This window comes from Gossypium arboreum, chromosome 13, assembly GCF_025698485.1.
Source record: "Gossypium arboreum isolate Shixiya-1 chromosome 13, ASM2569848v2, whole genome shotgun sequence".
Classification (NCBI taxonomy): domain Eukaryota; kingdom Viridiplantae; phylum Streptophyta; class Magnoliopsida; order Malvales; family Malvaceae; genus Gossypium; species Gossypium arboreum.
Genome location: NC_069082.1, coordinates 60,834,340 through 60,846,169, shown reverse-complemented (window position 1 = coordinate 60,846,169; position 11,830 = coordinate 60,834,340). Strand labels below are relative to the sequence as shown.

General features: G+C 34.0%; 1 non-coding gene across 1 annotated transcript; it reads left to right on the top strand.

Annotated features, from left to right (window-relative positions):
* The first annotated feature begins 245 nt into the window (after positions 1-245).
* On the top strand, positions 246-352 carry LOC128287070 (small nucleolar RNA R71). The gene has a single exon (XR_008277770.1). It is a non-coding gene; the product is annotated as a small nucleolar RNA R71 (small nucleolar RNA).
* The last annotated feature ends 11,478 nt before the right edge of the window (positions 353-11,830 follow it).

Below are 11,830 nucleotides of genomic sequence, written 5' to 3'. Positions count from 1 at the left end.
TCAATCTTTTTATTTAGAAGTTCTACCTGGGTTGATGGCATAGTAATCAAATCGACATTATAAATGCCTGCTGTTTTAGTTGGTTTTGTCCTCATGACTTGCCACTGATAGTTATTCAGTGACATCTCTTCTATAAACTCATAAGCATCTTCAGGTGTTTTATTTCGCCAGCACCTGCGTCAACCATTTGCTGAGTCGAAGGGTTCAGGCCATTATGTAATGTTTGAACCTGAAGCCAAAGCGGTAACCCATGGTGAGGGCACCTTCTCAAAAGGTCTTTGTATCTCTCCTATGCATCGTAAAGTGTTTCTAAATCCATCTGCACAAAGGAAGAGATATCATTACGTAATTTAGCTGTTTTAGCCGGCGGAAAATATTTTAGTAAAAATTTTTTGGTCATTTGTTCCCAAGTAGTAATTGACCCTCGTGGTAACGAGTTCAACCACTGTTTAGCTTTGTTCCTCAATGAGAAAGGGAATAACCGAAGACGAATGGCATCACTATAAACACCATTAATTTTAAATGTATCGCATAGTTCCAAAAAGTTTGCTAAGTGAGTGTTGGGATCTTCATCCTACAAACCATCAAAATAGTGCGTGGAGTAGGATTTTGATTAACCGCAATTGTAGGAGGTAGGTGATTGTCTTGGTTTTCAACCATCTCTTCGGTTGGGGGTTGAGTATCGTCTTCTTGCTCGTTCTCTGTGTATCTTAGGCTTCGCCTTATTTCTATTTGGTTTCTGTGAACTGTGCGATCGATTTCTTCGTCAAAAAGTAGTGGTCCTGTCTGGTTTCTTCTAGTCATAAACTATAAAAACCTGTCAGAAGAAAGAAAAAGAAAATTAGTAAATTAGAATAAAATTAAAAATAAAATTAGATTGCAAGAAAAATAAATGGCTAAAGTAATAAAAATTGAGTGTTCCTAATATTTTAGTTCCCCGGCAACGGCGCCAAAAACTTGGTCGCGTGATTTCATGATAGGTTTTAAAATATTTATAATTAATCGTTCTTGAAACTAACTATTATCACGATGTAGGAAAGTGTACCTATCGCACAATAGTATAGTTTTAGCAAGACCAGATTGTTGAACCCAAAGGAACTAAAAGTACTAGTGATGACTGCCTTTTTATTATCTAGCCTAGGAATAAAGAGGTTTTGTTTTAACTAACTAATTATCTAAACTAAGAACTCACAGAGAATAGAATTGGGGAATTGCTTTCGGGAAAATCGATTGAATTAAGACAATATCTAAAGAAAAATCTACCTAGACTGTAATTGTTATTCTGGCTCCGAATCGGACGATTTATTCATTTAACTTATTCTGTAGAGATCCCTAAGTTATGTTATTATCCCTATTCAAGACTAATAACGTCTAATCCCTTGATTGAGTAATTGAGACTTTTCTCTAATTAACACCCTAGGGGTGCATTAACTCGACCTATGGATCCCCTTATTAGGTTTCACCCTAATCCAGCAAAATCTTGTCACCCTATGTCTAGGCGCGCAATCAAATCCGCTTAATCATGACAAATGTACTCTTAGACGGAGTCTATTCCTCCTCTGAATAAGAGCTTATCTTGAATTAGTATCCTGGGATATCAAAACAAGAATTAAGAACACATAATTAAGAACAAGTTAAATATTTATCATACAGTTCAGAAAATAATAACAAGATTCGTCTTAGGTTTCATTCCCCTTAGGTATTTAGTGGATTCAGTTCATAACTAAAAAGGAAAACATCTCAGAATAATAAAGAATACAACACATAAAGAAAACCCAAAACTCCTGAAGGAGAAATTGAGGAGAGGTCTTCAGTTTTGATGGTGAATCCGGCTTCTGAGATGGATCAATCAGCTTACTTGGAGTAATTCCTTACTCCTATTCTGTGCCCCCCTTTTCTTTCTCCTCTAGGGTGTATTTATAGGCTTTGGAATGCCTAAGAGCCCTCAAAACTAGCCTTTTCCGAATTGGACTCAACTTGGGCTCGGCAGGGACATGTCCGTGTGCGATTATTTTAGGCCATGTTCAAGCCTGTTAGAATGGCACGGGCGGTGTTATACCCGTGTGAGTCGTGCTTCGATTCTGCCAAATTGACACGGCCGTGTGGGCTACCCGTGTGAGGAAGTCCAGGCCTTGTTGATTTCATACTTTGGCCCATTTTCTCCATTTTTGGCCCGTTTCTCGTTCCTTTCGCTCTCCTATTCTCTCCTAAGTAGAAAACATGAAATTAAAGCATTAGGAGCATCGAATTCACCAATTCTAATGGGAAATCATCTATAAAATGCATTTAACATGAGGTAAAAATATATATAAATTATTTTTTACCAATTAATAAAATTCAAAAAAGATTTTAAACATTCTGCGCCAATCGGATTTTTAATGAAAGGAATAATCAAAGAAATAGTGTAGCTCCCTGCTTCATTAATGGAACAATTCGGCGCTGTGCAAGAATGGCCCAAAATTTCATTAGCCTAGTCTAGCTCACTACCAGGCTTGTTATTGGGCCGACCACTCTATTGATTTTATTAGCAGATAAACGGTCCACTAGACCACTTACAGTTAGCCTGCTTTTGTTACCAGTTGACCGATCGACATCCTCATTAACACCCCCATCTGTTCATTTATCAAAGAATTAAAGTTTTCTCGATTTTTCATCCATAAATTCTCAATAAATTTTCTAGATTTGAAGATATCCTTCAATTCAGCTGTTTGACCCTCATTTCCTTTATTACTTTTAGCTTCTAAATCTAAAACTTCCATATCTACTAGAGCATTAAATCGGGAACCTGATTTTCTTTCCCGAAAACCAGCTTTGCCAGAATTACTACTCCTGAAATGTCACCTAGCTTTATCCTCCACTACCATCCATGGCCCGTAAGAAGCGTTTTCACCTTCGCTGACCTCCTTAGCCGGAGTAACGCTCGACTGGTCCTTCTCTAATTAAGCCTCTGGTTGCAATGAGCCACACAATTCTTTGGTATGTCCATATTTCCCACATGTAAAACAAATCATAGGAAGACCTTCATATTCAACCTTCTGATACAAACCATTAACACGAACTTGAGCAATCATGGGCTAATCCAAGTTGATGTAGATGGCCATCCTAGCAAATCTGCCTCTAGCTCTGCTATCCTTGTTAAAATCTAGCCAGACCACTTTGCTAATGGTCCCTCCAATTTCCTCAATTATTTTCTTTTTGTACAAGTACCCTGGAAGGCCTAAAAGTCTTATCCAAGCCATCACCATGGAAGGATATGGTTGTAAGGGAGTAAACTCTTTAGACCAAGGTTGGACAGTCAAATAATGCCCATAAATTAACCAGGGCCCCTACGACAGAACTTTAGCATAATCGTCAATTGATTGAAACTTAGCCAGAAAATATCCATTCTCAATATCCATGATATAGAAGGGCATGGATGGATTCCATAGGCTATTGATACAACTGTGAAGCGCCCCATACCCAATATTCCTTCCAAACAATTTTAAGACAACTATGGACTCCATTTCTTTAAATAAAATTTGATGGATTCTTTCAGAAAAGTCAATAGTAGGAATTCCATTGACAAAAGATCTATGTATATCTCCATCCAAAAATTCCAGTTCTTCACCAGTACTAACACCAGGAGACTCCAACCCTTTCTTATTTAGAGACACAGAAGTAACCCCCAAAAGTTTGTCCTTCCAAGAGATCGTAGGGCCAGTACTAGATTCAACCACCATATGAGTAATTTCCTCTTCACTACCATTTTTTAACTGGACTTTTTTCGTGTTGCGATCGGAAACTACCCGATTACCACCACCATCTTCATCTTCTGGCAGAGAAGAAATATCGTCAACAGGCAGAGAGTTTTCCATTTTTTTTTCAAGATTGATTTAAATTATATTCCTAACTTCACAACTTTTAAATTTACTATAATGGCAATTTAACCTATAATATCTATCTATACTTACTAATTATTATCTAAAATTGCTTATTTAGTTAACAAAACTAGTACAATAGAAGTGTTATATTGCTGTGGTGGCACTACAAAACTATGAAAAAGAGAATAATAAATAACACTAAAGATTTGTTTACAAAATTTGGTTTCCCTATTGTTGAGTATGACTCCTATTTCAATCAATTTTGATAAATAATCTTCCAGTTGAACTTTTTTTATTTGTTTCAATCAAACTTTGATTAGTCTAGATTATTTTATTAATATTTGACCTATGAATTTAGCCTATAAATAGGCTCTTTTACAATCTTAGAAAATATACTCATTAGATATTAAAACTAATAACACATTTAGAAAATTTAGTGTTTACATTTTGAGGTTTTTTTTGTTTTTTGTTTTTTGTTTTTCGGGTTTCGGGATTTAGTTTTTTATCTCCATCTTTGTACTCTTCGTTCTTTTGTCATTATAGTAAAATTATATTTTTTGTGATTTTTCATCTTCTTTGGAGAGATTTTTCCATGTTAAATTTGTGTGTTCAATTTACCAATCTCTTCCATTATTTTTACTTGTTTGTTGCTTAATCGGGTCGATCCCCAACAAGTGGTATCAGAACTAGTTTAAATTTCGTAGATCAGCCTATTCAGAGATGACAATAATAAGGTTTAACATTGAGAAGTTTGATGGTGTCACAAATTTCAATCTGTGGCAAGTTTGAATGATGACAATTTTAGTTCAGATTGACCTAAAAAGGTCATTACTAGGAAAAAACCCGAGAATCTAGATCAATCAAAATGGGAAGAGCTTGATGAAAAGGCCTTGTCTACAATCTAGTTGTGCCTCGCAAATAGGGTATTGTAGGAGGTATTGATGGAGAAGACCTTATCCGCCTTATGGAAAAGGTTAGAAACTTTTTATGCAACTAAGTTTTATGTTGAAACAACGTCTATTTACGTTTCGCATGAACGAATGTAAGCTTCTTAGAGATCACATCAGTCAATTCATTACCCTTTTAAATGAGTTAAACAATATTGAGGTTCAGATTGACGATGAAGATCAGGCTATACTATTATTGTGTTCTTTACCCCCTTCATACCAATCTTTCAAGGAGACCCTGATTTATGGTAGAGACAAACTCTCGTTCAAGAATGTGAAGGGTCATTTGTTGAGTAAAGAAAAACTTGAATATAAGTTTGGTTCAGATAGCAAGGTAGATAGGCAAAATTTCGTTTTGGTTGCATCAAAGAAGCGAGACAAAAGGTGTTGCTATTGTAAGAAGTTAGGTCACATCAAAGCAAATTGTTATAAACTGTGAAATAAAAGGGTTGTTGAGAGGAAGATGTAGTTGGTGCTAATTTGGCTGACGAAAGCGGTGATGATTTCTTGTTAGTTTTAACAAGCGAAAGCTTTGAGCTTATGTCCAAGTGGATCTTAAATTTGGGGTGTTCTTTCCATATGTGTCCCAATAGAGAATGGTTCTCCACATATAATTTGGTTGAAGGTGGAGCTGTGTTCATGGGAAACGATTCATCCAGTAAGGTAATTAGTATTGGTACTATTAAAATTAAGATGCACAATGGGACGACTAGTGTAACAACACGTTTTTCAGTGATGTTGAAAATAGTGATTTTGGGGCCACAAATCTAATGAGTAAGTTCGTACATATTATTATTTAATAATTACGAGTCAAATATGGTATTAAAATGGTTTTCGATATGGTAATTTATGTTATACGAATAAATAATTAGGTTTAAGTGGTAGGACCCAGAAGTCAAGTGATTTTAAAAAATGAGGTATTGGGGCCTCATTGCTATAAACCGAGCAGTAAATATTTTATTAAATATTTATGGAGTGCTATTAAGGTTGTATTAAAGTTTTGTTAAGAAATTTTGACTTTTAAATGGTTAATTAAGTAAAAAGGACTAAATTGTAAAAAGGCTAAAAGTTGAGTTCTATTAGCTAAAGGGGTCCAATAGCTTTGAAATCTTAAAATAAAGGACCTGAGTGGTAAATAGACCATTTAAAGGGTTAGTGGATATTTATGGGTAAGGTATTAATGAAAATTTGATGATTTTTTAAGGGTAAAAATGGTAAATGATCAATTAATTTTAAATTAAATAAAACAAATTTGGTTTCATCTTTTCTAACCATCTTCTCCACCAAAAATTGAAGGAAATATTGGCTACTTTAGGTTTCCAAGCTTCGGTCTTGCTATGGTTAATGCATGTAAGTCCATTTTTCATTTTTTTTTTGTAATTTTTTTTTTGTTTTTGAGATCGTTGCAGTTAGACCCAGCTAACCCATACCTCTATTTTCAAAATTATTAAATGTTTTAGAATGTTCCATAGATGAATATGAGGTGTTTGTGAAAGTTTATGATAGATTGTTAAGCTTTGTTGTTAAATAGACATATTTTATTAAGTAATTTTGATGATTTTAAGGTATAATCACTTATTTATGAAAATGGTAAAATTAAAGGAAAATATTAAAATGGATGATAAATATGGGCTGTTATAAAATAAGGTAAAAATCGATTTGCATGAATTTTATTTAGAAATGATGAGATTTCAAGTTTCGAGTTTAGGGACTGAATTGTAAAAAGAGTAAAATATTGAGGGCAATTTTGTAAAAAGTTCAAAAAAGACTTAAATGTATAAAATGAATTGATTATTCTGTTAGAATTAGTGAATTGAATGGCATTATTATTTTAGATCAAGAATAAGTGAGAAATTGAGGAGAAGAAAAAATTATCAATAGCCCCTGAACTTAGTCATTACTGCTATTTAGTCAGGTAAGTTTGTATGAACTGTAATCATTTAAATGTTGTTTAAATTGGATATTTATTATGTTGGTTGATGTAAATGAAACAAAATATACACGTATCAATGCTACGATGAATTAACGGATATTAAATCTTGGTTGAACCTTAGGAATTCTTAGGATACAAATGACATGTCATTAAGGATTTCATGTTTTGGGTGCTAGTCTTGAATGTCCTACCGATAGCTGAGGTCCTGCATTTGTTGTGGATTCTCCACAGCTCCTGTGAGCAACATCGCATAGCTTACATTCCAACCCATAGCTCATGTGAGCAAGCCCATTTCACAGCTCATATGAGCAATGATGTAAATGAAAGATTGCGGTTATATGTAAAGGCACACTATGTGTAAGCTTTCCCGAGTATCCGATGTAATTCCAAATGGTTCAATAGGTAAGAAAAGGGAATGAAACAGTAAGTTCACAATTGAGATGTAACATGATGTTATAAAAATATTGATGAATTAAATGATGTACTTATATATGAGAAATCTACTTATGCTATGGATGAACTCATTTATTGTAACACCTATAACCCGTATCTGTCGCTAGAACAGGGTTATGGAGCATTACCGGAGTTTTCAAATCAAACAGACATAAATTTCCAACTTTTCAAATCATATAAAAAAACATATTAAAACCAATTCAAAACTTACATCTTGTCCCTTAATCGAGCCCTCAAGGCTGAAATTACGCTTTGGAAACAAGTCGGGACTAAATCAGAAACTCAGAGAATTTTTTAGAAAAAAATGAAAATTTTCAACAATGCAAGGGTGCACGGTCGTGTGGGCATTTGAAGTAAGGACACACGGCCATGTCCCAGCTCGTGCCTGTGCCCATGTAACTCACTAACTTGGGTCACACGGCCTAGCCACACGCCCGTGTGCCAGGCCATGTACCCTTCGAAATAACCCCATAAGCCTGTGTGCCAGGCCGTGTGTTAGGCCATGTAATAGCCTGACTTGCAACCCTTTGAAAGCTATAGGGGACACATGGCCGTGTCACCTGGCCCTGTGTCACACACGACTGAGACACATGCCTGTGTCTCTGCCCATGTGGACAAAAATAGGCTTTTTTCCAAGCCATTTTTCTCATCTAAACTAGCATGTACTTAAAATCAAAATGCACATATACGCTAGCCTTAATAAGGCACCAAAATCAAGCATAAACAAATCATATACATTTGATATAACATCATACAACCAATATACCCTTAGGCACCTCAAATGACAATATATAAACATGTTCAACCATGTATTCAATTTGGCCAAAATGGCTAGTTACTTTCAACTAAACTTACATTAATTCAAAACATTGAATTAACTTACCATAGCCTATCACATGTACAAAATATGCCATTCATTCACTAACATCAATAAACATATATATATACCTTTCTTAACAAGTTACCAAACCACATCAAGTTACAAGACTTATACAATATGCAAATTCATTTATCACAATTCAAATATATTAAGGCAAACATTGACCATAATAAGGTTAATCTTTACATATTATAAATTAAGCTCATATCAACATCAACATGCTAAATCACAAGCCAAATCAAATGGCTATTCCAACCACCAAAACATAGGTCCAACATTAGCCAAGATACCTATACATGCCATTACAACCAAAATTAAACATCCGAAAGTACCGAAAGAGCCGATGGATAGTGTGATGGATCTTTGGCAACTTTCTAACCCGAGTGAGCTTCTGACAAATACAAACATAGAAAAATAAGCACAAAGTAAGCATGACATGCTTAGTAAGTTCATAACAAATATAGTCTAAATTTTTCAATACATTAAACAACCACAATGCATGTATATCCCAAATCAACATGAGCATAACTAATTCGAAAAATTATATATATACATTCTTATTTTTAATTTCCACAAAGGTACACATTACCTACCTTTCATCATATTAATGTAAATTTACATTAAAAGCTCTTACCGAAACTCACAGGAGGTAATAATACGATGGTTGACACATCCTTTTTCATAATTCGATAACCAAAGTTATCCCTTTTCATAGTTCGACAGCTGAAGCTATACCTTTTCATAATTTGATGGTCGTCACCATCCCTTTTCATAGTTCGATGGTTGTTACCATCCCTTTTCATAATTTGATAGCCAAAGCTATCCCTTTTCATAGTTCGATGGTCGTCACCATCCCTTTTCATAATCGACAGTCGAAGCTATTCCTTTTTATTCGTCTATGATCACCGTTATGCCATTGGATTTTTCCATCAACACTCAATTTAATATTATACAATAATAGTATTCAAATCATAAAATAAAAATGAAACTTAAACGTATGAACTTACCTCGACGATAAACATAGAAAAATAAAGTTGACTAATTCGAAGCTTTTTCTTTGCCTCGATCTAGAGCCATACGTGGTTTATCTTGATCTAAATGAATAAATTCAGCTCAATTCAATAATCATTTTAATCAATTTAACTCAAATTCATATTTTAGAAAAATTATAATTTTACCCCAATACTTTTGATTTCTTCACAAATTAGTCCTTAGGCTCATAAAATGAAATTCATACAATTTCATCACTACCCAAGCCTAGTCGAATATCATACAAGTTATATCAGCCCACATGTTTCATTAGTTCACAAATTACCCCATGAATATTTTACATTTTTCAATTTAACCCCGATTGATAAATTTATTGAAAATTATTTAACAACAAGGATTTATTTTCTAACATCAAACTTCACAAACAACATGAATTCACTCATGGAAAAACTCTAATCTTTTAACAGTTTTACTAATTAGTCCTTAGGTTAGCTAGATTAAGCTATAACGACTCCAAAAATATAGAAATCATTAAAAGTGGGACGAAAAATCATACCATGCAAGCTTTGGAAGTTTGGCCGAACATGCAAGCTTCTCTAATGGCTTTTTCGTCTTAAAATTTTGGTGGATGATGCATTAGAGAATATGATACCATCTTTTCTTATTTTTGTTTTAATTTATTTATGAAATTACTAAAGTAACCTTTACCATTTACTTTAAAAATCATTAAAAGATGTCCATAAGAGTCCACTTAATAAAAAAAATGGTTTATTTACAACATAAACCCTCTGACCATTTAATTTCATAGCTATTAAATCTTTTTAACTTCTAGAACTCAAATTTTGTACCTTTTTGAATTTAGTCCTTTTTATCGAATTAAGCATGCAAACAGTAAAATTTCCTAACAAAATTTTTATACGATACTACTAACATACTGTGATATTAAAATAATAAATAAATATTCTCACATCGAATTTGTGGTCCCGAAACCACCGTTCTGATTTTAATGAAAACGGGCTGTTACATTTATATTATGGACAAGTGCACTAACTTGTGATTTGATGATGTTTTTTAGGCTTATACTAAGCATTTGGAAAAGGTAAGCAAGAAAACGGAATGAAACATGATCATATGGTAATGATGATAAATTGAAATATTATGTTTATATATATGGTTGGTTTCATAAGCATTATGAACAAGTATGTTAATTTGTGAGCTTGATGGTTTTATATAGGTTTTATAAATCTTATTACATTGGTAAAGGTTTATAATTATTCTATAAAGTTCATTATTGAAATGATATATTATGTTTAAAGTTTATACGAGCTTACTAAGCATTCACTGCTTACATAGTTAATTTTCCTTTGCCTTACAAATTATCAAAAGCTCCATTGGTTGGAAATTCGTCAGATCTATCACACTATGCAGTGGACAATATGGTAGTTGTTGAGTAATTTGGCTAAGGTTTATAATGGCATGTATATAGTATAATAGTGCATGTGTTCATGGTGTTTTGGTATGTATAAGCTTTGGGAAGCTTTGTTGGTTTGGTACACCTTGAAGCCTCACCAAGTTATGTGATTTTGGTTACTTTAAAGTACTTGTTGGTATGTATATCTTGGCATGTTGATGATGGTTTGAAAATTGATACTTGCGACATGTTTTAATTCATATTTGAGATAGATTAGTATGTAAGGAAAATGGAACTATTAACATGTATAGGATGTTATGTAATAGTAATGCGGATGTTTATGTCATGAAATTATGGTGGTTTGGTAATTTGAAATGTCTTACCAAGTATGTCATTTTGGTCACTTATAAGTGCATGTATATAAGGTTCATTTGATAAGTTTACAATGGCTTGTTAATGGTATTTTATGGTATGATTTGTATGATTTGGAAATGGCTAAATGAGGTATGTTTTAATACCTAAATGATATAGAATTGTATGCATGGAATTAGGCATATAGACATGTTTAGGTAGGTGATATTTGTATGTGTTTGAGGTGCCTTGAATGGCATATTGGTTAGTTGTATTAGGACTTTGAAATGACATTTTGGTATATGTTTTAGCAATGTTTAGGTTCCCTTGAAGTATGCTTAAATGGTTCAAAGGTTATGTATGATATGGACTTGGAATGGTTTGATTTTAGGTAAATTTGGAACCACATGGCCTGAGACACAGGCGTGTGTCTCGTCCGTGTGTGGCTTGGCGACACAACCGTGTGTCATTTGGTGATTTCCCTAGGTTACAAGTTAGTGAGTTACACGGCCTAACACATGGCTTGACACCCGAGCGTGTGGGGCAATTTCAAGAGTTACACGGCCTGACACACGGGCGTGTGACATGACCATGTAACCCTACTCAAAGAGTTGTACGAGTAAGAACACAGGCTTGGACACAGCTGTGTGTCCTTAGTTCAAAGGTTACATGGCCTAAGACAAGGGTTTCTGTCTCAGCTGTGTAAGGTACACGGCTTGACGACATGGCCATGTGACCCTTGTTTCCCAATTTTTTTGACTTTTTCCTAAAATTTTTGATTTGTTTCAAATTGGTCCTGAATTTCTTTTATGCTATTCTTAGGGTCTCGAGGGATCAATTTAGGGACAATGTACATGTATATGAATGGTTTATAATGTGATTGAATTATTGAATGATATAATGTTCAAATGTTTCTGAATGTATAGTAATGTTTTGTAACCCTAATTAAATGATGGAGACGGATTAGGGGTGTTACAATTAGGACACTCTCAGATGTCAAGTATG